This window comes from Oryctolagus cuniculus, chromosome 13, assembly GCF_964237555.1.
Source record: "Oryctolagus cuniculus chromosome 13, mOryCun1.1, whole genome shotgun sequence".
Taxonomy (NCBI): Eukaryota; Metazoa; Chordata; class Mammalia; order Lagomorpha; family Leporidae; genus Oryctolagus; species Oryctolagus cuniculus.
In genome coordinates, this window is record NC_091444.1 from 15,101,139 (window position 1) to 15,113,773 (window position 12,635).

General features: G+C 38.0%; 2 long non-coding RNA genes across 2 annotated transcripts in view; both read right to left on the reverse strand.

Moving 5' to 3' along the window:
* Positions 1-711: 711 nt before the first annotated feature.
* On the reverse strand, positions 712-5,155 carry LOC138844858 (uncharacterized). The gene is made up of 2 exons (XR_011381242.1): positions 2,035-5,155; positions 712-1,589 (listed from the first exon to the last, which is right to left on the reverse strand). It is a non-coding gene; the product is annotated as an uncharacterized lncRNA (long non-coding RNA).
* Positions 5,156-11,088: 5,933 nt separating this feature from the next.
* The window catches only part of LOC138844857 (uncharacterized), a 38,486-nt gene continuing 36,939 nt past the window's right edge, over positions 11,089-12,635 (reverse strand). The window contains exon 3 of the long non-coding RNA XR_011381241.1: positions 11,089-11,970. This is a non-coding gene — a long non-coding RNA (uncharacterized lncRNA). The remainder of the gene's footprint in view (positions 11,971-12,635) is intronic.

Genomic DNA, 12,635 nt, shown 5'->3' on the forward strand with positions numbered 1-12,635 from the left:
TTCAAGATATTATAATTTCGCTAAAGCTCAAAATAAGCAAAACTATTGTATATAGTGCACACAGACACACAGACTATCCCACAGCTCAGAAAACTGGCAGAGCCACTGTCACAATCTGTGTAGGTGAGCATGATACCCTTCAAGGGGCATGATTAGTATCAGGCCTGTGTAGAGGTAAACATCTCTTACATCTCTTACGCACGCGCTGTACACGACTGTATGGAGAGGCCCTGTGCAAGTGAGGGAGAAGGCAGTTGCACAAAGCTGGCTTCCTCACTTCTGTTGCTGCCCTAGTTCTTAAAGTGGGTAACAGATTTACAGATGTTTGTTGCTTTGCTTATAATCTTTTGTATTTTTTAAACAATAGCCCCCTGCCCCAAGTAATTCTAGGATATATCCTGGGCTTGGGAGATAGAGGAGAATGGAGATATAAAATGACGGTTTCCCACATATCAAGAATGTTTCTGTCTACTCTATTCTGTTATCCCTGAAAAAATTTTCATTCTTCTTTTCTTTGCTCTCAATAAAAGAAAAAATTAATCAAAGCATTCCATTATATATCCCCATTTAGCTACCTCAAATTCTGACAATAAAATATGTCATGATTTTTGGTCAAATGTCTACTAGGTGTGAAGACATCCAATCCTGATTCATTGAGAAAGTGATACATGAGTGTTAAGTAGGTCCCATTCTCAATAAAGAGCCTATACTTTCTTTACTTTTTTTTTTTTTTTTTTTTTTTTTTTTGACAGGCAGAGTGGACAGTGAGAGAGACAGAGAGAAAGGTCTTCCTTTGCCGTTGGTTTACCCTCCAATGGCCGCCGCGGCCCGTGCGTGGCGGCCGGTGCACCGCGCTGATCTGATGGCAGGAGCCAGGTACTTATCCTGGTCTCCCATGGGGTGCAGGGCCCAAGCACTTGGGCCATCCTCCACTGCACTCCCTGGCCACAGCAGTGAGCTGGCCTGGAAGAGGGGCAACTGGGACAGAATCCGGCACCCCGACCAGGACTAGAACCTGGTGTGCCGGCGCCGCAAGGCGGAGGATTAGCCTAGTGAGCCAAGGCGCCAGCCGCCTATACTTTCCTTACCTGGTTTGTCAGGTAAATAAAATATGTTGAAAGGACTGTGGTATTTCCAGGTTGAGAAAAAGACTTTACTCTTCCAACCTATTAAGCGCCCAGAAGTTCCCATTGCTTCTACTCTAAAATTAGTGTTTTTCACACAAAAATAATAGGAATAAGAATTTGTGAAAATAGTATGGACATTTAAGAATCAAGTCAGTTGTGACTGACAGCTTTTCAAAAGAGATACACATATTCTGGTATAGATATTCTCAGTTGAACCTCACCTAAATTCATACCACCTTAATTTAAAAAAAAAAAATGAGTGGGTTAAAATTACTCTTCTTCAAGAAGCACCTTGCATCTCAATCTTAAAATGAATATGTGATTTTAAAATCCGTTTTTTCTAATTATTTAAATATACTCTTGAAAATGTGTGAAGTCCGAAGCATGGAAACAAAGTTTGTGTTTGTTTCATTTGTTACAAGTGTAGCCGAGGAAAAAAAATGGTTTTGCTCTTTTAAGAACCTACAGTTCAGGTTTTGCTCTTTTAAGAACCTACAGTTCAAAAAAAAAAAAAAAAAAAAAAAAAAAAAAAAAAAAAGAACCTACAGTTCAGCCGGCGCTGTGGCTCACTAGGCTAATCCGCCTTGCTGCACCAACACACCGGGTTCCAGTCCCGGCCGGGGCGCCGGATTCTGTCCCGGTTGCCCCTCTTCCAGGCCAGCTCTCTGCTGTGGCCAGGGAGTGCAGTGGAGGATGGCCCAAGTGCTTGGGCCCTGCACCCCATGGGAGACCAGGAGAAGTACCTGGCTCCTGGCTTCGGATCAGCGCGCCAGCCACGGCGGCCATTGGAGGGTGAACCAATGGCAAAGGAAGACCTTTCTCTCTCTCTCTCTCTCTCTCTCTCTCACTGTCCACTCTGCTTGTCAAAAAAAAAAAAAAACAAAAAAAACAAAAAAAACAAAAAAACCTACAATTCCTCATCAATATCTATCTATCTATCTAATACTGAGTTGATTACCTATACCACTTATATCCATCTTAGAAAAAAGTTCAATGCTACAGAAAATGTAACAGTTTTATACGTGCAAGCATATTCTGAATGTAATCCTAATTTTCAGGAAGTCTTTGCTGTTGTCACTATAATAAACATTATGTTTAAAGTATATATTTTAATTAAGGCATCTCTTTAATGACATCTGAAACACGCCACCTGTACTGAGTGTTACACCAGAATTCAGTGATTCCTGATATATAATTCCTCGATATTGAACAGTCACTCTATTATGTATCAGATTAACATAAAATGCTTTGTTTTGAGAAAAAGTACCTATAATCTTCTAATGGACACAATTTCTTTTCATGTAATATATGTCTATGTTGTATACCACATGGAAAACAAAGAGTCTAAAATAATAAAATGTGTGTGGAGGGGTGTATTCCAGAAAAAAATTGAAGGGAAAATACGTATAAATGTTTTTAAATCCATTAAGTTAAAGTAATGTAAAGTGTGCCTTTTGTCCATCTTGGTTAGGTCGACTCATAACTCTATTTGAGAAGACAATTTGCTCAAATTTTCTAGCAAGAGAAAAAAATGAGGGCAAGTACAGTATAGAAGAGCTTTTAAGTGGGACATCCTGACAGATTATAATATGGTGCCCCTTCAGAGGACACGTGTTTTGACTGCCTGGCTACAGAGGGCTATAATTTAAATGCCATTTGAGACACATAAGCTCTCGCATGGAGACAGGGACACTGTAAAATCTTTTGGTCTGTAGTCACAGTGCAGATAAAGTTGTTCCTTTGATCTTGCAATGCCAAAGTCTGCTGTCCAGAAGGAAGTCTTTGTGCTTCTGTCTTAAATGAAGACAGATTTCATTTTCCATCTAAGTTATTTTGTTAGCACCACATAAAAAGTAAAGTACGTTCTATCAATCGGAGCTTGGTTTTCTTCCATTGTTATTTTAGGTTACATTATGATTATGCAGTGCTCGAAAAATGTGCCCAAAATACATGCATCTGGGCTGAAAGTAACTGGACTCTAACTTCAAATGTCTTGACATGGACAGACTAGTTGCACTTGGCTGTAGTTTTCTTCTCTCTTTTATGCCTCTTTTTAAACAACAGAGAATATATTTTTTTTTATTATAAGACCAAGCATAACACAGGCACATATGTTTGATCCATGTGAGGAAATGCAGAAGCTAATAGTCTATGATCCAAGTTACACTACGACATTTGCAAAGCCACACTGAATGCTCTCCGGATCAAATCTCTAAATTTTTGAACAATTTGTGAAATGTTAACAGCATTTTGGCATTAGATAATTTTAGGTACACAGATTATGTTTTCGAAAGGGAAGTATGATGTCAGAGGTTTTCATTTTAGATTCATGATGTCTATAATATGTCATGTGCCACATGAAAAGTGAAAAGTTATCTCATTACACTTAAGTTGCTTTTTGGGTGAAAATTTGGGGGATGATGTTGAATGACCCCAAATAACATTTCCATCCTGTCAAAATTTATGGTTTCAGGTGGAAAAACCTTGATAATAAACTTCAGTAAAGTCAGTGTGAATAGTTTGAAGGCAAGGTGCTGTATACACAAATCATCTATTTCTTTTATTTTTCTCTGTATTGATATACTTTATCATACCATGATGTAACAAAATTTTCTGAGTCAACTTTCTGACCCCAAGATCTTTGGAAAGTTAGAAGTCCTTTAAAACTATCAGAAAAGGCAAGAAAAGGGTTAATAAGCACCGTATCTGGCATAAATTATGCTTTAAGGAAAATAATTCAAACACATTGGGCATTTGTTCAAATCGCCCATCAGCAAGAAAACAAAATCAAAACTAAAGTACTTGAACTCTTCATTGACCTTGTGTGTCTAAATATTTGGAAGTGATTTGTATTCAACAAAACAGAGGCTTTTTTCCCTACCAGTCAAACTGGAGACCAATTGAGATGTTTTGGTTGAAAAGATTAGACCTCATGTTTGTTATCACCCAGTTGTGATGATATGTGTCTTACGAGTAAAGATCCTAGGGGGTCACCTCCATGGGAGTCTTGGCCCAGACATACTTGTATTTCCCCAGTGCCAATGGAAGTCCTGACCACAGAATGGTGTGGCCATGACCCTGGAATGGGAGTGGATCCTTTGGCAATGAGAAGTACATTGTGTAAAAACACCATCGCATGTGATCAATTCTGCTTTATTGATTCTGAAAATAATTTATCTGCTTATGAATGATCAAGAATAACCCCAGACTGATCCAGAATATCATCTGTCTCATCACATGCTGATGAAAAGTGAATTATGGTCAAGATAAAAAAGGCAAGCAGCATGAACAGCAACAAAAAACAATCCTAGAGAAAGCACTGTATATTTAGTGCATGATTTTGAAATGGCTTTAAACAAAACGCATACCAGCATCTTTCTGGAATCCATAATTTATAATGGTTACAAATTTAAACCCAAGGCAGATTGTCTAGCAAGATTTCCTGTCTAAATAAGTATTTATTTTATGGTTACAAGTTTTTAAATCTTCAGTATGCATTGGGGTATTAAAATAATAGGAGAATGCACAAGTCTTCTGGTTGTATAAAACTCACAAAATGCTTAAGCACACACAGAATCAGTAGCATACCAAATATATTTCAGCTGTACTACCAAACAGTTTATAACCAGAAGAGAGCATCAGAGATTATAGTCCATGAAAGAAGAGCATATATATATATATATATATATTTTTTTTTGACAGGCAGAGTGGACAGTGAGAGAGAGAAGAGAGAGAGAGAGAAACGTCTTCCTTTTTTTGCCGTTGGTTCACCCTCCAATGGCCGTCGCGGCCGCAGCGCTGCAGCCGGCACAATCGCGCTGATCTGAAGCCAGGAGCCAGGTGCTTCTCCTGGTCTCCCATGCGGGTGCAGGAACCAAGCACTTGGGCCATCCTCCATTGCACTCCCAGGACATAGCAGAGAGCTGGCCTGGAAGAGGGGCAACCGGGACAGAATCCGGCGCCCCGACCGGGACTAGAACCTGGTGTGCCGGCACCACAAGGCAGAGGATTAGCCTAGTGAGCCATGGTGCCGGCCCGCATATGTCCGCATATGTCCTTTTAAATCATTTAAAATCAACTATTAAATCATGAGACAGAAAGTAAAGAGAGAACGAAATAAAGAAATTGTAATCTAAAGAAAAATATTAAAATAAATTGGAATTAGATAAATATTAAATTAAATTGGAATTAAATAAGAAATAGGTGGAGAATACTGTCATATTTTGGAGGAAATGTAGGAAAGATTACAAAACAGAAATAAAAAATAAAATGTGTAAACTAAATACACAGTTGTATTTTTTGTGATGTTATGGTATGAATCAGAGCAATCCTCAACCTATTCTGCAGCAAAACAGTTTAGTTTCTCATTGGCAATCATTTTGATTAGTAAAGTAATTATAGGGCATTACCAAAACCCATTTCATTCTTAATTTGTTGAACAAAAACCACTAATGCTCTTAAAATGAACATAATCATTATTTGTAGCTTTTCAAAGATAAATGAACAGTTATCAATCCAGAAGTCATTCCCTTTGATTTTTAATGTATAAAAGCAATGTGAATATAAAATTTACAGACTTTATCAGCTGAAAAACACAAAATAGTTTCAGACACTGAGTGAAGCCAAACTGCAAGTGGGTTTGCCCAAAACTTAATAACTCTGTACTTCTCTTGATTTCTTCCAAATTTATAAATATCTAAACATCTTTGTTATCTGAGCCATCGTATGAACAAATTCAGAGCACAGTGACTTGTCAGTTCCCTCCCAACAATTTAAGTAGGGGCATGTACAGGGTAAATCTTCTTCCATGTTGTTCATTTGAGTAAATGATGGCAGAAACAGGGTCATACAATAAAACATTGAGAGTCTTTGATAGGAGCAGTATGAGGTTCCTCCTCTAGCATACATTATATTTAGAATGGCTAAATTTGGAATATGTCCACAATGTAGAGTTACATACATCATTAAGAGAAGGCCAACATCCAACACCCAGGAGTGGTTCCAATTGTAACACTTTATACCTCTGTATATGGTTCCAGAATATGGCTGGCACAAAACAGTATGTTCTCTAATGTCCTAACTGTTGGAGCTGCCAGAAAAATATCAAAACAATTGGGGCTCTTTGGAATGTGCAGTTAGCTTCCTGCTATAGGACAGGAGTCACAGCTGCTACAGTAGCAGTGGGTTTCCAGATGTCAGGGCTGTAAGGATAGTGAGGTAATTGCAGGAAGGAAGGGATACAATTTTGTTATCACGGATCACCCTCCTCATTGAAAACCCTGGGAGCGGCATTAATGTCAGTGCTTTGGATATGCACATTAGAAACTGGAGGTCTTTGTGATGAAGTGTGGCAGGCTGTGTATTCTTTTTACTCTGGAAAATTTTGTGTCAGAAAAATGTTTGGAAAACAAAGAGAGTAAGTACTCTGAAAGCTGTATTATTGGGTTTGCTAAACATCTGCAGGTGTCAACAGGCATTATGAGGGAAAGTTGGTCTTAAAATGCCAAGAGTCGACTAATAAAGTTCAGCTATACATGTACCAGCACAACAGTTTACCTACTGAATTAAGAGGACATAAAATATTTGGACAGACAGAAATGCATCTGTAACACTGGTTAAAGTTATTTTTGGATATTAGTGACTGAAGTGAAATGACAAGATGGTGATTTTCCCAATTGTCAACCTAGAATAATTTCTTTCTCAACTTTCTCTGATATTCGGGAAGCTTTCAAGAAAAAGCTAGATTCAAGGTTCCATATTTCTACAGGCAAATTTCAGACTACATTATTTTAGCATATTTCACTGTCAAAACCAAACACATTCATTCATGGATTATTGAAAGGAATTGAAAATATTCAGTTTGACAACAGCTTGTGCTTTTTTATGGGTCTCCATTACTTACCATATTGAGTGTGGATATTAATTTAATATTTTTTCTAAGTGAACAGGATAATTGTTGCTTTGGTTTTACCTCAAACAACACAGTGTAGTAGATACCACGAGAGTTATGAAAAGTGGCTGTTTCTGATCTACCAGCCCTGAAGACAGAGAGTTTTCATCTCCTTCATACCAGATCCCATATCCTTTTACCAAAATGCTAAGCTCTGCATAACTTTTGTGGATTCTCAAATTACTATTGGCTCATACTGAGCTAGTCACAGTCAACTAAATAGCTGTAAATCACAGGTGCAATTCTTATATCATGTCTTCCATCCCAAAGAATTTGGGACTTAGGTCTTGAACTTTACACCTGTCGTATTAAACCTGGCCTAATATGTCTGCCTAAGGAACACGTGTCTATGTGATTCCAGGGAGTGGAATTCTCAACACTATCCATACAATGGAGGCACACAGCTTCCTTGGCCATCCAAGGTAGCCCTAACTTTGAAACAGCTTTTTTTGAAGCCTAGATAATTTATTCAATATATCAGATACCCTGTAGTTCAATGATATCTTAAATTGAATAAGAATCTGCCAAAATTTAAGTGAAAGTAATGAATTCACAGGGCCTTGAAACAGATCTAAGGTATCGAATATGAATATCAAAGGAAGGATGAGAGGGGTTGTTGTATACATCAGGGAGATGAACACTGAGGGGGATCAATGAATTCTTTTGTGGCAGGTGGAATAAGTATGATTAAGCAAAATTAGGAACAAAATATTGAGAGCAAAGTGTTTGCCAGCCTAATCATAGTGGGCATTAAAAATAGTTTTCAGCTAATCAAAATCTCTATTTGGAGTACTTTATCTGCTTTTTTTTATTTTAAGATTTCTTTATCTTTCACTAAAACAACCATTTCATAAGCCATTGTTTCTGGTAGTAAAGATGACTTTGTCTACTGTAAATGAGTAAACACAAGTTCATACAAATTGTTTGCTTATATGCACATACTCTGCCATTTTGTATCATGAGAAAGCTAGCAAGTCAGACTAAGGAGGCGCACTTGAAATTAAACATGCCTGCAGAACAAAGATTCTCTGTGCTCTGGGGTCACCTGAGAACTTGCTAGAAATGCACGCTTCCAGGCTCCATCTACTGAATCAGAAACTGGGCATGAATCCTAGCAATCTGCCTTATAAAGTCATCCAAGTAATTCTGATACAGCTAAAATTTGGGAAACTTTGACCCCATCTCACCCTACCAAAATAAATTCCATGATAGTTGGGGCAGGCATTGTGGCACAGGGAGTTAACCTGCCTTGTAGGGCACTGGCATCCCATAACGGAGTACCTGGGATTGAGTCCAACTTCTGCTTCTCATCCAGTTTTCTGGTAATGTGCCTCAGGGGCAGATGATGCCCCAAATACTCAAGTTCCTGCTACCCACATGAGAGACTCAAACTGAGTTCCCGACCCCTGGCTTCAGCCTAGCCCAGCCCTAACCACTGTGAGCATTTGGAGAGTGAACCAGCAGATGTAACACGGAGGTCCCTCTCTGTCAAATAAAATAAGTAAATACATTTTAAAAAATATAAGATAAATAAGTAGAAAGAAAATAAGAATTAGTTAAAAGTTTCTTCAGTAACTGTTGCAAGAAATAGTGACATAGTTCATTGTTAAAGGGAGCTAAAATTTCCTTGCAATCTGAACATAATCAAATCCACTTGAATCAGTAAGTGCTCATATCAACTAGTCTCCTTGCTTGTCACGGTATTTATTACCAGGGAAATATCTGACTGCAATGTAAATGAAAAGCAACATATAGAAAGGAAGCACCATTACTTACAGTTATTTCACAAAGAAGAAAACATTTAAACTACAAGCAGACACCATTTTCCTGTGAATAATTACATAGTTACTACGAGTTGGAGCTTTAGAGCCTCACCAGTTTCACGTCTAAAGTTAACACTACAACTCCTGGTGATTTGTTGAGTAATATTACAATTAATGCCTGAAAGAAACTGCATTCGTGTCTACTCTTACTGTCCAATTCAGGGTCTAAATAAAAGGCAAACCTCAGGGCTGGCGCTGTGGCACAGCAGGTTAATGTCCTGGCCTGAAGTGCTGGCATCCCATATGGGCACCAGTTCTAGTCCTGGCTGCTCCACTTCCAATCCAGCTCTCTGCTGTGGCCTGGGAAAGCAGGAAGAAGATGGCCCAAGGCCTTGGACCCCTGCACTTGTGTGGGAGTCCCAGAAGTCCCTGGCTCCTGGCTTCGGATCAGCCAATTGGGGAGTGAACCAGCAGATGGAAGACCTCTCTCTCTTTGCCTCTCCTCTCTCTGTATAACTCTGACTTTCAAATAAGTAAATACATCTTTAAAAAAATAGAAAAACGACAAACCTGCTCTCTCACCTTTTAGGGATCCAGAGAACTTATTAAAATTTCAAATATTAAAAAGAAATATTGGTACGTTTATGTTTTAGTGCCTCCACTCAAGACCGGGGACAAGGTCTTCGAGAAGGAGATCTCCAAGAGTTTGGAAGAACGAATGAAGGGCAAATCAGCTATTTTTTGTTCTCAGCAGAAACATTTGCACCCTGAAGTTATTCTTCACTTGGGACATATAAGTTCTATATGGGATGTTTCTACTAAAGTTAATGAAAGAATCAGTGTAACTCATTTCGCATAGAATTAAAGACCACAAAGCTGCCTAGACAGGTGGCTCTCCATCAGAGGGGGCTGGCATTGTGGCATAGTGGATAAAGCTTCTGTCTGTGATGCCAGCATCCCATATGGGTACCAGTTTGAGTCCCCACTGCTTCACTTCCAACCCAGTTCCCTGTTAATGCAACTGGCAAAGCAGTGGAGGATGGCTCAAGTCCTTGGACACCTGCACCCATGCGGGAGACCCTGAGGAGGCTCCTGAGGCCTGGCTTGGGCCTGGTCCTGCCCTGGCTGTTGAGGCCATTTTGGGAGTCAACCAGTAGATGGAAAATCTCTCTCTCTCTCTCTCTCTCTCTGTCTCCCTCCCTCTAACTCTTTCAAAAAAATAATTAAACCATTTTTGAAAGGATCAATTTATTTTGGTGCAAAATTTTTTAAAAACTATGTATAGCTTTTTCAAAATATACCATTTCCATGAATTTTTTGAGGCCCTCTGATAAGTATAGCTATCTCTAAAAGGGACATACACACATGTAAATGTATTGGTGTTGATCTATGAGTAGGAAATCACATACGTTTTTATACTGATACTTCATTTCATTCTAAACCATCTTTATGATTAAATAGTTGATAAAATACAAAAGCACAGCACACTTTCTAAGTAAAACTATACTTTTGATTCATATATGTCTTCAGCTTGCCTTCCATAAATTCCACAATATATGCTATAGCTTTCTCTTTATTATCCAAAGGGTGTTTAGAGGCTTCCATAGCTGATGAAGCCATTTTAAATTTAGTATAACTTTGCAACATAAAGTTAACAATGGACAAATGCTGCTATATATTTATAATTCATCTGCAGTATAAAAACAGCAGATGCATTTTTATCCAATCTGGTTTGAATTTTCACTGAGTGCCATCCTGCAGTGCTATTTGGAGAGTACGAGCAGGTGACACTGCTGCACTTCCTGCCCCTGAAGCTTCTAGGATATACAATTTGGCAGGAAGCCTGATCATCTATGCAGAGTTGAGGCATCGACCAACACCACACACACCTACAAGCTCTGCCATCAGTCATGGGTCTCTTCATATGGCATGAGACAACAAATATCAGGCTCAGCTCTCACAGACTCATCTTCCGGAAGTACCAGGAAAAGAGAATTACGCTCATTCTCATTTGTGCTGATTTCTGGGTACCATTCTGGGTAAGGGGAAACAATTTTCCCTAAGTCCAAATTCATGATGATATAGTACAAGTACTCTATATTTCTATATTATTGTTTAAGTTGTAAAAATAATGGAGACAATTCAGATCTTATGATGTTTAGTCAAACTTAGGGACCATGAAACATAAACCTGCAGACTGCAACAAAATTCTGGTTCAAATCTTCAATTCTTTTTTATTAAATAATTATTTCTATTTCATGTAGTGTTTTAATACTGAAGCACACAGTTTAAGTAAGTAGTAGACAGTATTGACTACTGAAACCATCTATGATTACTATTTCATGAAAATGTTCATCTTTTAAATACTTGACTCAAAATCTGTTTCAAACTAAGAAGTTACCCTAATTATGATTTCTAAGTATATCTAAAACTTGCATTGTTAACATTCAGGCAGTGTGGCAAGCTTTTTGGAGGAAAGACACTCCACTTGTTTAAGTTACACAAATACTCATTTCCAGTAAAATCGCCACAAAAATTTTTGTGTGACATTTCAAATATTTGCATAAGAGTGATTTTGTTTTAAATTGTTTGCCTTTCCTAGAAAAACTACAAAACCAGATGAGGGGCAGAATTAAAACTTTAAAAATTTTGTTTAGTATAAATGATTATTAATATTTTAATACACTTAAAATATTATGTCTATTATGTATAAAAACACAAGGTATGTTTTCTATAGAATGTCATCAGTTCCTCCTGCTCATAGGATCTAACTCTATCTGGTTTTGCTTCCATAGCTCTTCTGCAGTTCTTACAGGAATACTCATACAGGAGACACAAGGTTTGTTCCCAAACAATTTTAAAAAACACAATACCAGTCGTAGAGAAAACAAACCTTCTGAAATTTCCGACACAATTTGTCAGATACCTTACCTTTTTGTCCTCTGAGTAATCCCTTTCTTGTGGTTAAGACTACAAAACTGTGAGTTATGAATAATAAAAATAAGTCAAATGGAAATTGTATGTGTACACAAAAATAATATTCATTTTTGCACAGAATTTGGGTTTGCTTACCTACTTTATGCATACACAGAAGTCAGAGGATACATTAGCAATTAAGGCAGGTTTCTTCCTATGAATGACATCACAGACAATTTCAATACATATTCTTGCTGATGTTGAATGATAGATACATTTAACTGTGCACATATTTTGATGATTACTTTCTCCTCAAACATTTCCCAGAAATAGTTTTAGAGCAAATATTTTCTTTGTGTAAATATATGCAAAACTATAATTAAGCCAATTGCACTTATAAACAAACTGAATAACTTAGAACAGATTATTTTCTGGGCTTCAGTCTCTGCATCACACAACATTGAGTTGTATGACAGGCAGTTTCCATGCTTTCTACCAGCTCCATGATTCTGTCGAGTGCAATGAAAATATAAAGATAAGGCCAAATTATGAAAAGAAAGAGAGAAAAAATTAAAGAAATCAAATATAATCAAATTAATTAAATTAAGAAAAGAGAGAGGGAGAGGGAGAGAGAGAGAGAAAAGGAAAAGAAAGAAGATGAAGAAAAGTTAACTGGAATCAGTAACAACCAAGATAAATTCAGATGGAGAGTAAGGGACCCAGGCAGGACGACAGAGACAAGAACTAAGTGGGAAGGGATTTGACCAGGGGCAGAGGGACAAGAACTAAGTGGGAAGGGATCTGACCAGGATTCACCACCACGTAGCACAACTTGCATGCTGGGACATGCCTGCCAGACTGCAAGTGTCCTATCCCCAT